Source organism: Lissotriton helveticus, chromosome 6, assembly GCF_964261635.1.
Source record: "Lissotriton helveticus chromosome 6, aLisHel1.1, whole genome shotgun sequence".
Classification (NCBI taxonomy): Eukaryota; Metazoa; Chordata; class Amphibia; order Caudata; family Salamandridae; genus Lissotriton; species Lissotriton helveticus.
This window is the reverse complement of record NC_136067.1, coordinates 949247707-949268082: the sequence shown is the minus strand read 5'-3', so window position 1 is coordinate 949268082 and position 20376 is coordinate 949247707. Positions and strand designations below refer to the sequence as shown.

The following is a 20376-nucleotide window of genomic DNA, read 5'->3' as shown; positions in this document are numbered from 1 at the left end:
GACCAAAGGGGTTTAATCACCAAGATTGATCTTCAAATACTTTAAATTTCACCTGGCGTCTAATGTTATGTGATATTATATAGCCTGGCATCCAAAAACAGTGCTTTTTGGACGTCAAGCATTTTTATGAGTCATAAAAAAGTTGTTAGCAGAACCAAATATAACTTAAACATGACTTATGATATACCTGAGTTTTTATGAAAAAAGAGCACCGGAAGAGTTGTGTTCACATGATTAAGCCAGACTGGGACTATTGCTTAACCTTCTTTGTGGCCTTTTTCTGAAGCTCATGAAAAAATTGCAACTTAGTTCAAACTTATTATAATCTATAAGCTATGGTCTAAAGTTGAAAGACCATGTTAAAACTTCAGGAACAGCATTCTCTCTTGATTAGGCACTGAACTAACTGCGGACTGTACTGGGTGGAGAATACAAGCCAATGTTGAAGCTAATCATGAGGCAGTGCCAATCCCCTGAATGTGTTTTGAAACCACTAATATTGCTGTTCAGATCATGTTGCAGGGATGAATGCGTCTGTGCTTGTTTTGTATACACAGGCAACCTTCCACCAGAGCAATATGGTGGTTAGCCATAGAACTCAAGTGATTATGAGAATATCTGTTTCACTAAAACCTTTGGCATACATATAACTTGGTCTTTGCTGTCATATTAAAATTACTTTCAGTTGTATGAAAGCATGCTCTGTGTTATGGATATACATTCAAGATTGCCTTTGCGTAAACTGTAACACAACACACATTCTTTAAAATGATATAGTTAAAAATGAAACCAAGTAATCACTTTCTTCACTCCTGTTGTTACTTTAATTATAATATGTGCTTCATGAATACATCAAAAGTATTTAATAGCCAAGTGAAAAGAATCCTTTACATTTCCTGATGTAGGTAGGGTCCGAAAATGTGCAAATAATAATGTATGTAAGACAGTGGATTATTAATTGGGGTGTAATGGAGACCACCACAAGGAGTAAGGACACAAACATGTTAGGGTAAACACAGTTTTAATAATTTAAACTTAGGCTCCACCCCTGGGAGTTATGGAACAGAGCACACAGGCTTAACTTAAGAAACTGAGTAAGGTAAAAAAAAGTCAAAACACAACACAATGAACATCTCACAACTATTTTAAATACATAGAGAAAAAGTTATGGAGTAAAATTACACCTAAACAACACAAAATGAATAGGTGGAACGAGAGATATGATTTAAAAAATATTTAACCTCATTGCTGCGGCGGCTATTCTTCCGCAGCGCTAAGGGGGCGAGGGGGCCACGCGGCGCGCCCATGCTGGTGACGGAACCGCTCCGTCACCAGCCGCGGTTGAGCTGTGCTCATGACGGAGCGGTTCCGTCATGGCCCCGCCCACTTAATAGAACGCGCCGCGCTGGCGCGAAACCAGAGCCGCGCAGGCGCGTCAGGCGGGCCATGACGGAACCGCTCCGTCATCAGCACAGCGCCACCGCAGCTGATGACGGAGCGGTTTCGTCATCAGCGCGGAAAGGGCTAAGGAAAAAGACACAAAGAAACAGTAAAGCACCCAGCAGTAATCACTGTTCGCAGTGAAGCACAGGTTGGATACTGTAAGCGGGTTTGTCCCGGTCAAAGATTTTATTTTCTGACTCAGTATCTGAAATGGAAGTTGAAAGGGCCAGGGTTGCAGGCACTATCTGGTGAAGTCCTCTCGATGGTGGATAGCCCTTGGATGAGGTCCCACTGAAGCCTAGATTTTGGCAGGAAAAGTTCTGAGCATGAGAAATGAAAAATTAGCAGCCACTGAAAGTTCACATGTCGGTACTGTTCGTGCCTTCACTCAGTCAAGGTTTCTACCTTCAGACTAGTATTTTTTCCCGCCAAAGTTGCTTCAAAATCAGACACCTTTACTGAGGTCCAGCTGACAATGGAGGTTTTGGGAGTCCAAAAATTGTTTATGACCTAACTTTTCAGGGTTTCTAGATCAGCTCCTCTTGGTCACTTTTAAGGCTCCCAGGACCTATGGACAGCAGTTATGGACTAAGGCTCACTCCAGCAGAGGACACCACCAGGGTGCAGTTCAGGTCCAGTTGCTACTGATTAGCTGAGCACATCAGGATGAAGTCTTCTTGCAGTTTGTTGTGTCCCTGTTGTGGCTGTCTGACCCTCGGAGCCCACTTCTTAGTCATGGGCACAAGAGGGAGCAGGAACACAGGTCCAAAAAGTGTTCTGTTGGTTTGTGGGTGAGGTTCCAATTTTTAGGTTTCACTACCCAATAGGTGGGTGTGACTCCTGGATACTCCCTAACCAATGAGAAAAAAAGTGGCTAAATCACACTTCTATCACTTCAATTTAAAGCCTTTATTTGGGTGTGTGTTTACAAACAAAATCAAGTGATGCAAGGCCTTTCTTCAAACACATGTTGTAAAAGTAATTCACACACTTACATAATTAAATTTAATGTTGCACCAGTAAATCAAAGTTAAATACTTTCAATATACTGCATTTCTTTTTTATTTTGATTTGCCGTTGCAACATTACTTTTAATTCTGAGTGCATCTGGTTTAATTGCAAAAGATACACTTCAACAAAGGCTTTTAATCGCATGATTTTCTTTATAAATACATACCTAAATAAACTCTTTCCATTGCAGTGATAGAAGCGCGATTTAAGTGTGTGTTTTGGTCACCATAACAATTAAAAATGTTTCTCCAGCAAATCAGGGTACAAATACATGCAATAATCCGATTTACTTTTAAAATACTCCCTTAAAAAAGGCTTTACATAGGTTTCATGTTTCAGCAAGCACTCACATAAAGCCTCTTTGAAATACACAGAATTACAAGTTTATATTAAAATCTCTCTTTGACTTATTATTTTTTCATGCCTATAGGCTTGATTTTCAAGTGTCACACCCATCAAATTAAAGGCTGACCATTAGATGGAAAGAGCAGTGATTACGTTATATTTACCAACATACATTTCCTTAATATTCATTTTATTAATCTCTTTCACGTGTTGGAACAAGAAATATATAGTGGAAACAAACATACTCAGTAGGAACATAAACAATGTTCCATGCATGCAGGAAGACCAAAATCACAAAACAAATTGCTTACACTAAGCCAACAAATGTAAATAACATTTCTAGTACATTGTTATTACATAATGCCATTTGTAAGCAGAGAACCCCTGTGGAGATGTTGCTTCTCTTAGTTGATGCATGTCTGCTGCGCTGCTTTCAGGGTTGCGGCTCCAAGAGGGGCGAGGGCACATTAAACGCTCCGCTGGTGACAATGCAAGGAGGGCAGGTCTCACCTGGCACCAAGTGCACATGGCTGCGCTGATGTGCCATTAGCATTGACAACACCTATAGAACTTAACATTGACATCTCAGATTGCCGAGACCTATTGCGTTTACCAATGCTTTTTTTAACATTTCTACCCCACATATTTATTTTCTCCTATTTGATAGATTATTTTCAGTAAACAGATCTCCCTGTACCTTGCTCACATTCCTTCTTCCCTTTGTCACTCAAGTTCTGTACTAATTCACTGTACTCAGTTGCTACATATGGGGCATATTCTGCCGAAAGGACATGATTCAAATCTTTCTAAAATGAAGACAGTCATGTTAGTAGATATTAGCATAACAAAACACGTACTTGAACATTACCAAAGTTTTATATCTTAACCTCTTCCATACGTCACGATGGGCATGTGTATTTGCGCACGCGTGGAATTCGCCTGCACAGCGGGGGAATGTGCGCCGCAGCAAAGCGGTTAAGTAAAGCAAGATTACACTTTTTATACAATTTCTATTAACTACTATATTTTTAAATATTTGTTAATTATATTATGTTTTAAAACCGTTTTCATAACGTTTTCAAACAGCATCACTTCCAATACGTTTTTTTTATTCAGTGCAATTAATCAAACCTGTATTTCAAGAGACCTAAAAAAAGTTATCACACAATTAGCATTCAATACTTTAATTTTTAAGAAGGGGTTAGTATTGCATCTCTTCATTAATGACAAATGCCTTCTCAGTGCGCAAAAATAGTCCATTTACCACCTTGTTTATGAAGTAACTTTATGTGAAATACCTTTTTAATGCTCTCATACTTTGAGAGGCTCTTCCCTATTCCATGTCTCTATTCGGAATTCATTGACATTAGTACATGAATGAGTGTGCCAAACTGGGTTGCTCTCAATTGCCGGATGTTATCCACTAAAATGAGAGAAAATACAACTCTTCTTCACTAAAAAAAATGTTAGAGAGTTTTCCTGTTAACTCTGTGTTCACCATGTTCTGGTGTGAAGATATCAGGATATTTTTGGTCGTTTTATTTTTCAAAAGAATGCATTCCACGGCCTTTGGTTTTAAATTCATGATGACAACAGAAAGACAATTATTTAATGTTTTGATATTACAAATCAATTTTCGCACCAGAGATTTGGATCATGTTCTGTGTTCACATTCTCTTCCAAAAGTGTTACTCCCACCACTAGCTGACATGATCTAAGGTAATGTGACCTGGCAGACATTGTATGACATTGCTGTAAGCTTTTGGACTAAATACCTACATTCATTATTCACAAACTGCCGTCCCTCATTGGTCGGATTGATGAGGACTTCCTGTGCTACTCAGGTATGACCATGACTGGTGCTTCCCCTTCATCACTCCTACGTCTCTCTTCCCTTTCATCACTGCTATGTCTCTTTTGGAAGATCATTTAAATGTACTTATCTGTCCCAAAATACTGGCTCAAAAATGTATCTGTTTTGTTGCCGGCAACCCAGGTAATGATAGAGGCATGGATTAAGGCAAATAGGTGTATGAGATGGGCTGATAATATTACCTGAGAGACCCCACTCTGGACATAAGCAAGATGTAAGGAACTGGCAAAGTTGAGGGGATTTAGGACCTGCGACCTAATAGGATTATCTACCATTGGTGATTTTATAGAAGTGGGGGGCCTAATATCTTTCAGTTCCCTTCAATGTGATTATCAATTACGGAACACCCAAAAGTTCAAATATATGCAGCTTAGTCATGCATGGAATGCGGAGGGCCTGGAAGTTTCTAATATACCCGAGTATGCCCCTCTGGGCGGCAGGCTGCTCATGGGGTAATTAGGGGAGAAAGCAGTCTCCTATACTTATAAAACTATCAATGATAACATCCCAGACTCCCTAAAGACATTGAGGTAAAGATGGGAAAGCGACATTGGAGAACCAGATGATATGGACTGGGATCTCACACTAATGCTCCCTAGAGTGGTGGCCATTAAGTCTAGGCTATGATTTACGTAATTTAAATGATTATGATAGGGTCAGACTGCATTTGTTTGGGAGAGCAGATTCCCCTGATTGCTTGTGATGCAGAAGAGATAGAGGGTCCTTCCTATCTCAATTTGGACCTGCTTGACTGTACAAAGCTACTGGCGAACAGTACTGACAGAACTAGCCAGGACTCTGGGGGTAAGCCTCTCATATGACCCTAAATATGAACTCTTTGGCGTACCCACAAAAGTGGATATCCCAAGCACCAAGCTCCTACTCAGCAACTTAGGTCTGGTGGTGGCAAAGAGATGTTGCAAGACACTGGGGAGCGCCTGACAGCCTCACTACAAGACTGGAAGGCGGGAATGGACCTATATATGTGTCCAAGAACGTTTTTATAAGGTAGCTGTATAAAGTACTATCACCTTGACTTGATGGATGAAGACCACGTGGACTCTACAAGCCAACCCTATTAATGTATGTTGTATGTCCCTCTGTACTCTGATGATTATCTGCTATTTACTTGCATATGCATTTGTAATATATGTGAAAGTAGTGCAAGATGACGCCAAATTGATATATTCATGCTCAGCAGTGTTCATATTTACTGGTGCAAGTTGGTGCGCCTTTGTTAATTACATAAATAAACTAATATATATATTTTTTAATGTATTTGTTTTGATAAGACTCGCAATTATGAACTCAATAGGGAGGGGTGAGACACACGCAAGGCTATAGCTGCTTTTAATGGAGCAGGCTGCAGAGACCATCAAAGGATATTAGGAACCACTTGAAACCAGAAGGGCAGGGGAATAAGTTGCTGGACTATTGGTGTACCTGAACTGCATCTTAAGGGCCCTGAGCAATAGAGACTCCCAACCCCTTTCTGTCCTCTGTACAGTTTGTGCAATAAATATCTCTCCTAACCTTGAGGATTAAGGAACCAAAGGGGGATAGCGCTGTCTAATGCATCAATCTTGATTACCAGGATATAGTGTGCTTTGAAATGCGGCTCGATGTTTATTTATAGAACCATTAGATAGGGAAATACCAGTGACCAACTGGGACAGATGCGATGACGGTGAGACCAGGGGAGTAACCAGGCTTAAGAAAGATCGTCAAAATAAAGCTTCGGCAACTGTAGTTTGAGTTGACAGTCAATGACGCCGCATCTTTTTAAAGAGAGGAAGACAGGTTTCAGATTTAGTCTCGAATTTCAAGAAAAACAAATTTAGTCAGGAAGAGACGCTTGTGTGTAGACACTGCCAGGATATAAAGTCACATGCTATTTCATTGTCAGCTGGAATGCCGCTCGAGTGCACATCACTTGGGCTAAATATAGGTAATCACTTTCTATGCAGGGAGGCATTAAAGAATGCAGAGTACAAACTGAGACAATGTATGTCTGGATGCACTTGACGGAACAGCTCTCGCCTTTGACTTTTTAGGATCAAGAACCTAATTATCAGTGCTTTCAGCAGCTCCTTCCTGTGATGTCAGCATAATATAGATGACAAAAAGTGGTGCAACTAACGGGAGAGCGAGGTAGATTTTCACATTTCAGTTGATCAAGTGAATTATAACCTACTTTATACACTGTTGTCAAATTTCAATTGGTCAGATTCACAAAACTTCTTTGAAAATGTCTGAAATCTATCCTTGCAGGTTTCTTCTTAGGCTTGGAGGAGAATTCTGACTTTTCATGGAGTTACAAACACCCCAGTAAGAATCCTGGAACTCTTCAGGTTGTTTGTTATTTTCTGGATTATTCGTCCTCCGTACTTCATCAGACCTCACAATTTTACTGTTTTTTTGTTTCCCCCACCGAGAATAATATAATTTATTTGTGGAGAAACTCCTTACTCCGCATCCTCTGAAAAAATGGCGGTGTTCGAGGACCATTTCACACATGTACCCGTTTTTATCATCATTTTAGATTGTATAAATGGGGTGGAAAACCAAGTTAGTAATATTTCTGAGAACACATAAAGTTACAACTCTGAGGGTGTTTAGATTTTCAATTGCCACCCTTCTGCCACTTTTCTGGAGACACCCACATTCCTACTAATAACCCTAAACCGATGACAGTGATACTTTCACCACTTTGATGGATTTTCCCATGGGCGTTTGTGAAATTTACTGAGGGACAATTCCACAAACCCTGATCCTATTGATTAGGATGCTGAGTTTAGGGCCACATTTGCCACTTTTTGTGCATCAAAGTAATACTTTGCTGCCTGTTTCGGCTATCTGCTCACATATAATGGTAGATAAGGGAACCCTTTCAGGGACCCTGTCTGAATAGTTTTAACACGCATGGTGTTGTTCTAATCAACCTGCAGAAAGGAAACAGTAACTTGGCATCTAAAACGCTTACAGAACCTGATCAAGAGGACACTCAGTAGGCAAACCAAAGACTTTTAAACATATCCCATCCCGCATTTTAATATTGTTGACAGAAACTGAAGGCTTAGTTTTAGAAAATGTTGCGTGACAGAGAGATTGAGCAGTACTAACAGCATTGTAGTCAAAGAATAGAGAATGTAAGTTTCAAACTAATTTTGTGAAAGTAAAGATGATGTCATTAAGTAAAAGCTACAGAGAATTAGTGGAAAAAAGAAACACGAAAAGTTGGTATAGGATAATAACCTATTGGCCTCCAAGAGTCAAAGACTGGGGATCAGACCTGGACTGGGGCCAACAAGCTGGACGCAAAATATATAGAAGCAGAGGGTGCCCTAAGAAATGGGAGAGGATTTGGGTATCCTACCTGGCATACCGCGGGCTGTGGGGGGAGGAGGTGGGGCCTAAGTGAGACAGAGCAGCCGATAATGTTGATCTGAGTTTTATCTCCTCCGGCATTGAAAGTAAAAAAAAAAAATATTATGTATGATTTGGAGATTCGTACACTCTCTGTATTGTTGAATTGCCTCCCGAGCACATTGCAATACAAAGGTATTAAAAAAAAATCTGTTGGCCTGTGTGGCTACAAATGCATTATCTATATAAAAAAGCCCCTAAACATAAAAAAAAAATCATTGGGATTAAAAATGTTAAACTCCTTAATAAATTCGTTTTAAATATAAAAGTTGGGAAGTTTTGCATGAAAAGTAACTTCTTATCAAAAGCGCTCACTACAACTCTACATTGCTCCCTGTTTATTCAGGAGAGCATCACTGTACCTAACACGTATGGATGAAGTGGGCTAGAGTATGAGGATTGTACGTCCTATGGTGCCCATTGTGAGGAGGGAAGGAACCTGTAGCTTGCCAGACACATGTAGTTGTGGTGTACATCATGGGTTGTCTCTCCAGGATGTTTTTCTGTGGAGTTCATTATTAGCAGTCGGCCTAACCCAGATTATGGTAGCATTACGTGAGAGATCACGGTGTGAGAGACAAGAATAGGGTCCCTTTTATGGGACAATTTTTGGTGCATATGAAAGAAGTCATAGAATACAAAACTGACTAAGGGAGTACCTCAGGGCTTCTGTCTGAGCCCCACCCTATTTAACATTTATGTCACTCCTTTGCGGGATTACTAAGGAATTTAGGATTTGTTCCACTATCTTACGCTGATGATACTCAGCTCCTACTTTCCTTCGATAAGAACAATCCCAATGCCCAGTCTATCTTTTCTGAGGGCATGATGGCCATTGCTGGCTGGATGAGGGATAACTTCCTCCAGCTTAATGCAGGGAAAACTGACATCATGTTGTTTGGAGATGCATTCGCTGAAGTGGTCCCCTAGGTGGTGGGCAGAGGAATTGGGCATCGCACCGACTCCTAAACTGGTTGTAAAAAATCTGGGTGTCTGCCTGGATCAGAAATTGATAATGAAGGAGCATGCCACAACCTTTGCTGGCGCATGCTTCCATGTGCTAGGTCTTCTCCGTAGGGTTTTTCCCTTTCTGCCTTTAACCACAAAAAAACTCTTATCCAGGCACTGGTGTTAAGTCACCTAGACTATTGCAATGCTTTGCTGATTTCAGCAAATGAAGCTTCCTTAAACAGATTGCAAGTAGTCCAGAACACCGCAGCTCGCGTGATTTGATTTGATTTGATTGGAGGATTTATAGAGCGCGCGAATGCCCGAGGGCGTCTTGGCGCTAAAAGATTGTGCTGCCGAAAAGGTAGAGCTGTGTGCACCCATACTGGACTAATCTGAAAAAAGCCAGGTCTTCAGATTCTTTCAAAAGGACCACAATGAGGGGCTGTTTTTTAGTTCAACGGGTAACTTGTTCCATATTTTTGCTGTGTTCCCTATGAAATTTCTCCCCCCCCAACTTAGTTGTTTATATCTGGGTCTCCAATGCTCCCCCTCGAACAGCCTCCCTCCCCCTTTTACAACAGCTGCATTGGCTTCCGGTGCGGAAGCAGATCAGATTTAAGATCTGCTGCATTGTGCACAACTCTCTGAATGGCAAAGGTTCCAGTTATCTAGCAGATAAATTTACCAAATACCTGCCTAGCAGGTCCCTTCGATCAGGATCCATATCTCTACTCCTTATTCCTCGCTATAAAAAATCTCGCCTAGGTGGTAAAGCTTTCTCCCACCAAGCCCCCTTCTATTGGAACAAACTCCCTATCCACTTGCGATAATGCCCAGATCATTTACAGTTCAGAAGGCTTCTTAAAACCTCATTGTTCTAATCTGTTCTTTTTCTGTGGCTGGCTGTAGCAATTCTATAGCAGGAGATACCCCCTGGGGGGGATTCAGGAGGTTTACAAATAAATAAATCAAATTAAATCAAATCATAGTAGGGTGTATTAAGATGAATTTAGAATATGCAATGTGTTGTTATCTGTTGAGTAGTGGTGAAATGTGGTAAAGCATGGGAATGATGTACTTTGTTGCAATATATTTAAATGTGGCTTCCTGGGTTATGGTATGAGGTGTTAAATGATGTGGTGTATATTTGCAAGGCATAGAGATCTCTTGAGGTGTATAGAGAGCCACAGTGTGGTGTTCTGCTGGGTAATCTAGTGTAAATTGATAAAAAAAAAGTCCTTTTAAGCAAGCCGTGCTCCAAGGCATAATAAAATCAAGCTAGATGGCTCATTAAGCATTATAAACTCAAGTATTTTCTCACTAAGTGGTATAAACTCAGCTGCACTTAGTATCAGATTCCCATAACTTCCTCTTATTTGGCGCTACCCTCACACAGATTTACTTTAAATGTATGTTGGGGCATTATAATGAGATTGATGAGGTGGTCCATGTTATATCTGTATGTCTTTGCAAAATATAGTTCTGCTTTCCCAACAGAACCTTGCTCGGAGGGTGTGCTGTAGGCTCATTGTTTCTGTGAGCATGAGGGAATCAACGATTAGTGAGCCATGGAGGAAGATTACAAATAGAATGCGTGGACTGAAGTAAGGATGAGGTAATTGGGTGAGCCTGGACCAAGTCCAAAATTATTTATGGTGTTTGTACAGGAATGAATGGATTTCATCCAATGAAAAGGTATGAATGTGAATGCTTTGGAAGCTTAAAGAGAATTCATTCTTCATGAGAGAAGTAAAGTGTGGAACTTGAAGAGCAGTCCACAGGACAGCATTCCAGGGTCTTGGTCTTCCTGAGGAGCAAGAAGTTCTCCCAAAAAAGGAGCATCTTTAATGTAGAAGAAGCAACTTCTGGGGGGGCAGGCTGGACTTTCAAGGACACACGTTCCTCAGGTTTTGTCAAGGTCTTTGCAATCAGCACCAGAGCTTCTGGGGCCATTGTGGATCCTTCCGACTTGTCTTCACAATGCGCAGATGATGGAGAGAGGTTGAATAAAATAACATAGACAAGGGACCCCCTCTAACATACTTAAGGCCAGGGAAAAGAGCGGAAAGCATCAATACAACATAGAAAAAATTCCCTCATGGCCCAAATGTTTTCTATCTCATGACATAGTTCATATACTTTTCAAAGTCCTTCAAAGCATAACAATACCACTTTTTGTTTAGTTGTATTTTCAATGATTTATTGATTTCTTGTATGTATTTCAAAAACTCTTTTTTACTTTTTTGTATATTTTTCTTATAAATTCATTATATTCTTTTTAGTCAATTCATATAAACATTAAAACACAAATCATCATATGTGTATTTTTCAACTTCTATATAAAAATCAAAAGAATACCCTCCATGCCCCACACCTATTCACACTCCCATACTACTCATACATACACTTGCTGCATACTACTCATACATACACTTGCACACATCACTTCTCATCCACAATGATCTCTTTTTTCTGTAACTAAGATAACACAGATTGTTATATGAGTTTCCACGCCAGGTCGACGTGCGTTTCGGTGGGATTGTAACACCTTCCTCAGGACCTCGACAGAAAGAAGGCTTGCTTCCTATTTGTGTGGACACAGGGTATCCTCTAGGGATTTGTAGGGATGCACAAACTGTTTGTCAATGGCTGAGAAAGTGCTTTATTCAGTTGGTAGTCCTATTAACAAGATAGGTATTAGAAGCTTGTTTTGATATGGTTCTCCTTTTCTTTTTTCTTTTGGACATACACTGACAGGGCCTTTAACGAAGTTTTTCTTGTTGTGATCAGGAAACTTGACTTTGTCTATATGCTTCTGTTGGTTGGCGTAAAGTAAGTCCTTATCCTTTTTCTGTTTTATACTCGATAAGGGATGTTTTTCAATGTACCATCCTTTTCTTTTCGTGTTTTCAATCTAAGTCCGTCCATAAGGCACAAGACGGACACTCAACATCATAAAGGGCTGAGAAATGACCCACCCATGCCTGAGCAGGCGCTGTGTCGGCTTGATGGGTAAGCTGATCTTCTTTAAAAAACAGGATGATTCAAACCTCTAGAACATAGTACTGTCCTTTAAATTACTTGCTATCACCAGGTCCATCCACTGATCGCAGTCACAGGTGCAGGAAAGGGCTAGAGCGGGGTGGGGGAGGGGCGGGGCAGCGAGGGGAAGTCGACCAACAGCTGTTTTATTTGTTTATTTATTTTCCCAATTCAGTCATCTGTTGACTTCCCCCCTCTCGCCCTGCCCCGCCACCCCACAGCGCTTACCTGAACCGGCCGCGACTGACAGATCGTTATTTAACTTATGATTCCTGTCCCTAAGCACAACTCTGTAGGCAGTCCTACACCTGTTGACCCCCTCTCTAACCTGAGGTATTTTTTTTATTGTTGCTAATAACTCCTTCTTACTCTTTGAGCAGTTCTTGTCAACCATCTACAGGGCATGGGGGGGGGGGGGCTAACAGCCCCAGCTTACTAAGGGCTAATTTTAAATATTCTTAAATTGTATCAAAAGCCCTAAAGATACTGCGATCCAAGGAATCAACATTTCCGGAAATCCAACTTGGACGGCCAGACCATATCGGCTTTAAAAGTCTCTGTAATGACCTTGTCCCATTTGAATCTTCAACCCTTATCTTTAGTTGTGGCCAGAACCTTATATAGGGTACAATTGTCTGACTGCTTTTTCTCCCACAAAAAGGTAGCGATCAAAAGGTTCTGGTAACTATGAACATTCCATTCTATTACAAAACTTGACAAAGTAGGAAGGAAACCATTTGAAACATAAATATAATCGATAATGGAGGCCCCCCTCCCTGGGCCTTTATGAGTTGATAAACTATCAGCCCTGTCTAAGGTACGTTTACTGAGCAGGTTAAAGAGATTGTGATCTGCAGCCAAATCGTTCAGGAGGTCCCTTTGATTAGTGTGCCTCCTGTGGACCTGGTCAGCAACTGCCCCCTCAGGATTCATGGAATCATACAAGAAGCAGCCTCTACGTGGGTGAAGATTAAAGCCCCCTATTATCATTAAAACTGTGTGTTGAGGGGGCAAGAGATAGCAAAGGCATTTCAGAACTTGACAAGTTTACCTATAACATCTGTAGTTTCTCTCCTAGGTATAGCAATATAAACATTATTACAGAGAATACAAATTTTGTGCTCAAATGATAATCACACTAAGAAACAAGCATTTACAATGCAATGGTTTTGCCTTTGTTAAAGTTAGAGCTATTGGCATTGCTCTTGACACTCTGAAGCTCCACTCTGAAGCTCCACTCTGAAGCTCCACTCTGAAGCTCCACTCTGCACTCTGAAGCTCCACTCTGCACTCTGAAGCTCCACTCTGCACTCTGAAGCTCCACTCTGCACTCTGAAGCTGCACTCTGAAGCTCCACTCTGCACTCTGAAGCTGCACTCTGAAGCTCCACTCTGAAGCTCCACTCTGAAGCTCCACTCTGAAGCTCCACTCTGAAGCTCCACTCTGAAGCTCCACTCTGCACTCTGAAGCTCCACTCTGAAGCTCCACTCTGCACTCTGAAGCTCCACTCTGCACTCTGAAGCTCCACTCTGCACTCTGAAGCTCCACTCTGAATCTGCACTCTGAAGCTCCACTCTGAAGCTCCACTCTGAAGCTCCACTCTGAAGCTCCACTCTGAAGCTCCACTCTGAAGCTCCACTCTGCACTCTGAAGCTCCACTCTGCACTCTGAAGCTCCACTCTGCACTCTGAAGCTCCACTCTGAAGCTCCACTCTGCACTCTGAAGCTGCACTCTGAAGCTCCACTCTGAAGCTCCACTCTGAAGCTCCACTCTGAAGCTCCACTCTGAAGCTCCACTCTGAAGCTCCACTCTGAAGCTCCACTCTGCACTCTGAATCTGCACTCTGAAGCTCCACTCTGCACTCTGAAGCTCCACTCTGCACTCTGAAGCTCCACTCTGAATCTGCACTCTGAAGCTCCACTCTGCACTCTGAAGCTCCACTCTGCACTCTGAAGCTCCACTCTGAATCTGCACTCTGAAGCTCCACTCTGAAGCTCCACTCTGAAGCTCCACTCTGAAGCTCCACTCTGAAGCTCCACTCTGCACTCTGAAGCTCCACTCTGAAGCTCCACTCTGCACTCTGAAGCTCCACTCTGCACTCTGAAGCTCCACTCTGAAGCTCCACTCTGCACTCTGAAGCTCCACTCTGAATCTGCACTCTGAAGCTCCACTCTGCACTCTGAAGCTCCACTCTGAATCTGCACTCTGAAGCTCCACTCTGCACTCTGAAGCTCCACTCTGAATCTGCACTCTGAAGCTCCACTCTGCACTCTGAAGCTCCACTCTGAATCTGCACTCTGAAGCTCCACTCTGCACTCTGAAGCTCCACTCTGAATCTGCACTCTGATGCTCCACTCTGAATCTGCACTCTGAAGCTCCACTCTGCACTCTGAATCTGCACTCTGCAGCTCCACTCTGAATCTGCACTCTGAAGCTCCACTCTGAAGCTCCACTCTGAAGCTCCACTCTGAAGCTCCACTCTGAAGCTCCACTCTGCACTCTGAATCTGCACTCTGAAGCTCCACTCTGCACTCTGAAGCTCCACTCTGCACTCTGAAGCTCCACTCTGAATCTGCACTCTGAAGCTCCACTCTGCACTCTGAAGCTCCACTCTGCACTCTGAAGCTCCACTCTGAATCTGCACTCTGAATCTGCACTCTGAAGCTCCACTCTGAAGCTCCACTCTGAAGCTCCACTCTGAAGCTCCACTCTGAAGCTCCACTCTGCACTCTGAATCTGCACTCTGAAGCTCCACTCTGCACTCTGAAGCTGCACTCTGAAGCTCCACTCTGAATCTGCACTCTGAAGCTCCACTCTGAATCTGCACTCTGAAGCTCCACTCTGAATCTGCACTCTGAAGCTCCACTCTGAATCTGCACTCTGAAGCTCCACTCTGAATCTGCACTCTGAAGCTCCACTCTGCACTCTGAAGCTCCACTCTGCACTCTGAAGCTCCACTCTGAATCTGCACTCTGAAGCTCCACTCTGCACTCTGAAGCTCCACTCTGCACTCTGAAGCTCCACTCTGAATCTGCACTCTGAATCTGCACTCTGAAGCTCCACTCTGAATCTGCACTCTGAAGCTCCACTCTGAAGCTCCACTCTGAAGCTCCACTCTGATGCTCCACTCTGATGCTCCACTCTGATGCTCCACTCTGAAGCTCCACTCTGAAGCTCCACTCTGAAGCTCCACTCTGAAGCTCCACTCTGCACTCTGAAGCTCCACTCTGAAGCTCCACTCTGCACTCTGAAGCTCCACTCTGCACTCTGAAGCTCCACTCTGAAGCTCCACTCTGCACTCTGAAGCTCCACTCTGAATCTGCACTCTGAAGCTCCACTCTGCACTCTGAAGCTCCACTCTGAATCTGCACTCTGAAGCTCCACTCTGCACTCTGAAGCTCCACTCTGAAGCTCCACTCTGAAGCTGCACTCTGAAGCTCCACTCTGAAGCTCCACTCTGAAGCTCCACTCTGAAGCTCCACTCTGAAGCTCCACTCTCCACTCTGAAGCTCCACTCTGAAGCTCCACTCTGAAGCTCCACTCTGAAGCTCCACTCTGAAGCTCCACTCTGAAGCTCCACTCTGCACTCTGAAGCTCCACTGAAGCTACACACCGCGCAGGGCAGCTCTGGATGCTGATGCGAGAGGCCAGCTGGGAGGCGCGCTGCTCGTCTTCCTGCTCGTGCTGACTCGGAGAGAAAACTTGTTTTCATTGGGAGAGCGGCCTTCAAAGACCCGGTCACTGCGCCTCTCCGAGTGTTTAGCTTGGGATAAAATGGGCGCAGTGTTGTGGTGATGACAGTAGAGCAAGGGAGGTGCCGGCAATGCCGGACCAGACTCGGGGGCGTTCCCGGCGTCGCGTGACGTCGGCAAAAGCCAAAGAATGTCAGGAACGCCCCCGTGTCTGGTCCGGCATTGACGGACAGGCCCCTCGTCCAATGGCTAGGCTCCATTTATGGAGCCAGCCAATCAATGACGAGGGCCGACCCAAAGCACACTACAGTTCTCATCAGGTTTTCGCCTGCGCGAAAAAGATGCGCAGAGCGCATCTTTTTGGCGAGGCAAAACCTAAAAAGGGGAGTTAGAGGTAATGTCTTTGGGCTTGCATTCCAGATCTAATTTAACAAGAGTAACTTGGCCTCCTCTGGTTTGCTCACTCACAGAAGGAATTCCCTTAATGCTAAAGGAAACATAACCATGTATGTGTAACTCCCCTTTGGGGTCCCATGTTTTCTGCAAGCAGACAATGTCACAATGTCATGGCAATTGAGAAACATACACGCCAGCTATATTCCAGCTCAATACTTTCAGCACACACATTGTGGTGTTAGCTGTATCACTGGCAGTATATTAAACGGTTTCACAGGTAGTATAGTTGGTTCGACTACCCAGTCAATCTTGGTTATTCAACCTGCTCAGAGGTTTGAAACAGTTACACAGGGGTATGAGATGTCTCTGGATTTGGGATATATTAAGACAAGGCCCCCATCTATGAGCCAAATTAATCTTCCTCTACATAACTCCCTCCCCTTCAAGGGTTTGTAAAAAAAAAGCCCAATTTTAACAGTATAATATTGCTGGAAGGTGCTGAGCTCATTCAAAACGAGACCTACCCGTGAGGATTTGAAAAATTTACTACAATGCAGTCCTCATCGTGAGTCTTCAGAGAATTCCCAATCCATCCCGCTCTTCTGATCATTATAATCTCTTCAAACAATCGCTGACTAACAAGGGTGGGAACCCTCTCTTATAACCAGTTTACCACCCTGTTTTTGACTTGCTCGTAGGATTCTGGTTCAATGTGTTTTTGAGGAGTTACATTGGCCAGAACCAGAACATACAGTGTGCATGCATCACATACAGTGTACATGCATGAGGAAGTTGGATGGTGACATTACAGGGGATGGTGCCTGGAGGAATTCTAGGGGATACTTGCTGATTGACTCTCAGCCTGCGTACCTCTGAATGTTTGGTATAAGAATTCAAAGAAAAATTGCCCTCTTCCTTCCCTGATGGAGCTCTCTTAGATGATGCCTGGGGGACTCTTAGAGTGAACGAGGGATGGCTGGAGTCGAGTACTACTACCCGAGGGCCTAGACCCCTCAGGCTGGTTTGATATATATGGTAAATTGGTGCCTCCTTCTTAATTGGCATAGAGAGAGTGCTGAGGCCCACAGAGAAATCATTTTAGTCACTTTCATTTCTGACTTTGTTTGCGCTGCAATTTCCTGCATTGTCAACGCTGATAAAATAAAGGCTTCTTTTACCTGTTATTCTCTCATTGCTGGTAGTTTGTTGACCTGGTTAACAACTGTTCGTATGCAAACCAGTACACATTTCTCCTTATGCAAATTGTTACTGCCCGCAACTCATACTAGTATTTATCTGTTGGAAAACTGTAGAAAAAGAGGAAAAAAAGAAAAAATGCCCAAGAAGAGCAAATGATTTTAATGCTATTTTACCATAAGTGCCTGCCATATGAAATAGAATGAAATTTAACATTTGAAATAATTATGTGAACAAGAGTAACTTTTCTGTGTTTATGTGATTGGCCTCACCTGTGAGGAGCATTCATAAAGTTGAAACTTGCTGCTACACTTCAAGGTTAACAAAGGCTGCTAGTTCAGCCGAAACGCGTTCCTGTGTACAAGTGCTGTCCATAAATTTCCCCCAGGAATCGAGTGAGAGCATTCTCTTCACATTGGGGAAAGCTGCTTTGAACACTTGAGAGGCGTGGGTGGTCGCCAATAGGTAGTTATAGTTAGGACCTAGTTTCCATAGGAAAAGCGTTTTTTCTTTTCCCAATAACTTTGGCGCCGTTTGACGAATCGTCACAAAATTTTCAAAACTAGTAGGGCGCTCCGGTCAGCTCCTGTCTTGAAGGTTTGTCAAAAAACACCCAAGGGTCTTGGCTCGTTACTCAGCACGGCTGAGCCAAACTGAACTAGAAAGCAACACAAGCGCCTCTGCTGAGAAAGTTATTTGCAGACAGGGATGAGTCTAACCGGTGTTTAGAATAAAGCATAAACAACCTGCATAATTATTTAGCAACTGGGAATTTATTCCTCATTTCAACAATTATTTCAATTTATAAGTTACACAATATTTATAGTGCATGGAAAAAACGACAATTTTTTGTGTATATGTACAGTGAACAACAATTACATGTGAAAAAAGTTATTTAAACACTCTCGACATTCATGGCCTTCCAATCATACAAAACACTTGCAAACACAAAAATCAGTGGAACAATACAAGAAACGGCTAAATACAAAAATGCAAAAATACATGTAACCACGTATCGGTCATAAATCAGTCGGATGAATCCCTTGATGTTTTATAGAGGATTGTAAAAAACTTTTTAACTGAATTTCTGAGTAGAAATGTTCTTCTTAAAGAGGTTGATGCATGGGCTGATTTGTAACGCAAGAAATGTAGACCAGATACGTGGGAAGGTGGTCGACGCGTTTCGAACCCGTATGAATAGTGGGGTTCTCCTCAGGACCTGTACTGGTTCTTAAGCAATTGAACCAGATTCACCAAAATTAAGACTAGAAAAGTCAAGACATCAGAGTTTTTCTCCGTGGTGTGTATACAGGGGCTGCACTGACGTCAGCGACTGTTTTGACGTTTTTAATCCATGCTCCTGTGTTCCCCGAAGCAGGCTTGATTTGCGCCTCTACTTCACGGGATAGACAGCGGGTCCTTCGTCCTCGGAGTCCGGCTGCAGAGTGAATCAGGGCTGCCCTGCTCTGGGGAACACCTCACTGGAGGAAAACTTTATTGTGCAACTACGTGAACCACAATGCTGTTGTGACGGCTACGCCCACTGGGGCGGGTTCACCATTGAAAAATGAGTAGCACGTGTGACCTGGATTCTAGCAGCACTATCGGCCACTGATGAAAGGGAGACCTGAAACGCGTCTGTCAGGGGTGTCAATTGACTTTTAAAGCACGTTTGGTATATGTGCGCTGCAGTTTTCCATTAAAGACGAATGCTATAATCACCTACCTGGAGGCTCTTCTTTAAGGGTAACCTTTGTGTGTTTGAATATTGAGCGACGAGCCCAGTCGCGGAGGAAGCAACTCTGCTGAAGCGGACCCACGGTGACTTCAGTCAGAAGTCATCACTAAAGTGGGAGGTAGAGCATAATGGAACACGCCACAAAGCAGCGCCCGAACCAGACGTTTGCTTTTATCCACTTGGATTATAATTTGCAGCAAAAAGGACTCTGGGGAACACCTCACTGGAGGAAAACTTTATTGTGCAACTACGTGAACCACAATGCTGTTGTGACGGCTACGCCCACTGGGGCGGGTTCACCATTGAAAAATGAGTAGCACGTGTGACCTGGATTCTAGCAGCACTATCGGCCACTGATGAAAGGGAGACCTGAAACGCGTCTGGCAGGGGTGCCAATTGACTTTTAAAGCACGTTTGGTATATGTGCGCTGCAGTTTTCCATTAAAGACGAATGCTATAATCACCTACCTGGAGGCTCTTCTTTAAGGGTAACCTTTGTGTGTTTGAATATATATATATATATATATATATATATAATATATATATATATATATATATATATTTTTTTTTTTTGGGGTGAGGGGGGTTTGGTGTAATAAATTCTTGAAACGGATACCAGAGTGCCAGCCGTTTTCTTTCCCAAACAACGGATGAGAGGAGGAACGTGCAGTGATATATATATATATATATATATATATATATATATATATATATCACGAAACAAAACAGGGTCCTGCTGAGATCCTTTCTCCCAAGCCAGGTGGCGCAAAAATATCGGCGGACCACAAAAGCCGATTCAATATTCAATTGCAAGGTTTGCTTCAAAGCAAAAAAGTTGCGCACTCAGGATTCCGTGTTACCAGATGGTTTATTGTTTACAGTTTCACACGCTACGCGTTTCGACACTTAGAGTGTCGTGATCAAGACACTCTAAGTGTCGAAACGCGTAGCGTGTGAAACTGTAAACAATAAACCATCTGGTAACACGGAATCCTGAGTGCGCAACTTTTTTGCTTTGAAGCAAACCTTGCAATTGAATATATATATATATATATATATATATATATATAACAAAACATCCTTCCACACGAAGAAGAAGAATCAGAGGCCAGTGGGCGAATTCAGGAACAGACCAAGCTTTAATTATCAGCAAAAGCAATAGCGGCGAATGCATTTCGGCCTGAAGCCTTCCTCAGCGCCCTGTATTGCAGCGACTTCATCACCATACTGTCCCAATCACCCAGCTTAAGTTAGTGAGTCC

General features: G+C 42.8%; 1 protein-coding gene across 1 annotated transcript in view; it reads left to right on the top strand.

Annotated features, from left to right (window-relative positions):
• The window catches only part of ACTN2 (actinin alpha 2), a 296075-nt gene that overhangs the window by 46637 nt on the left and 229062 nt on the right, over window positions 1-20376 (top strand). The window lies entirely within an intron of this gene.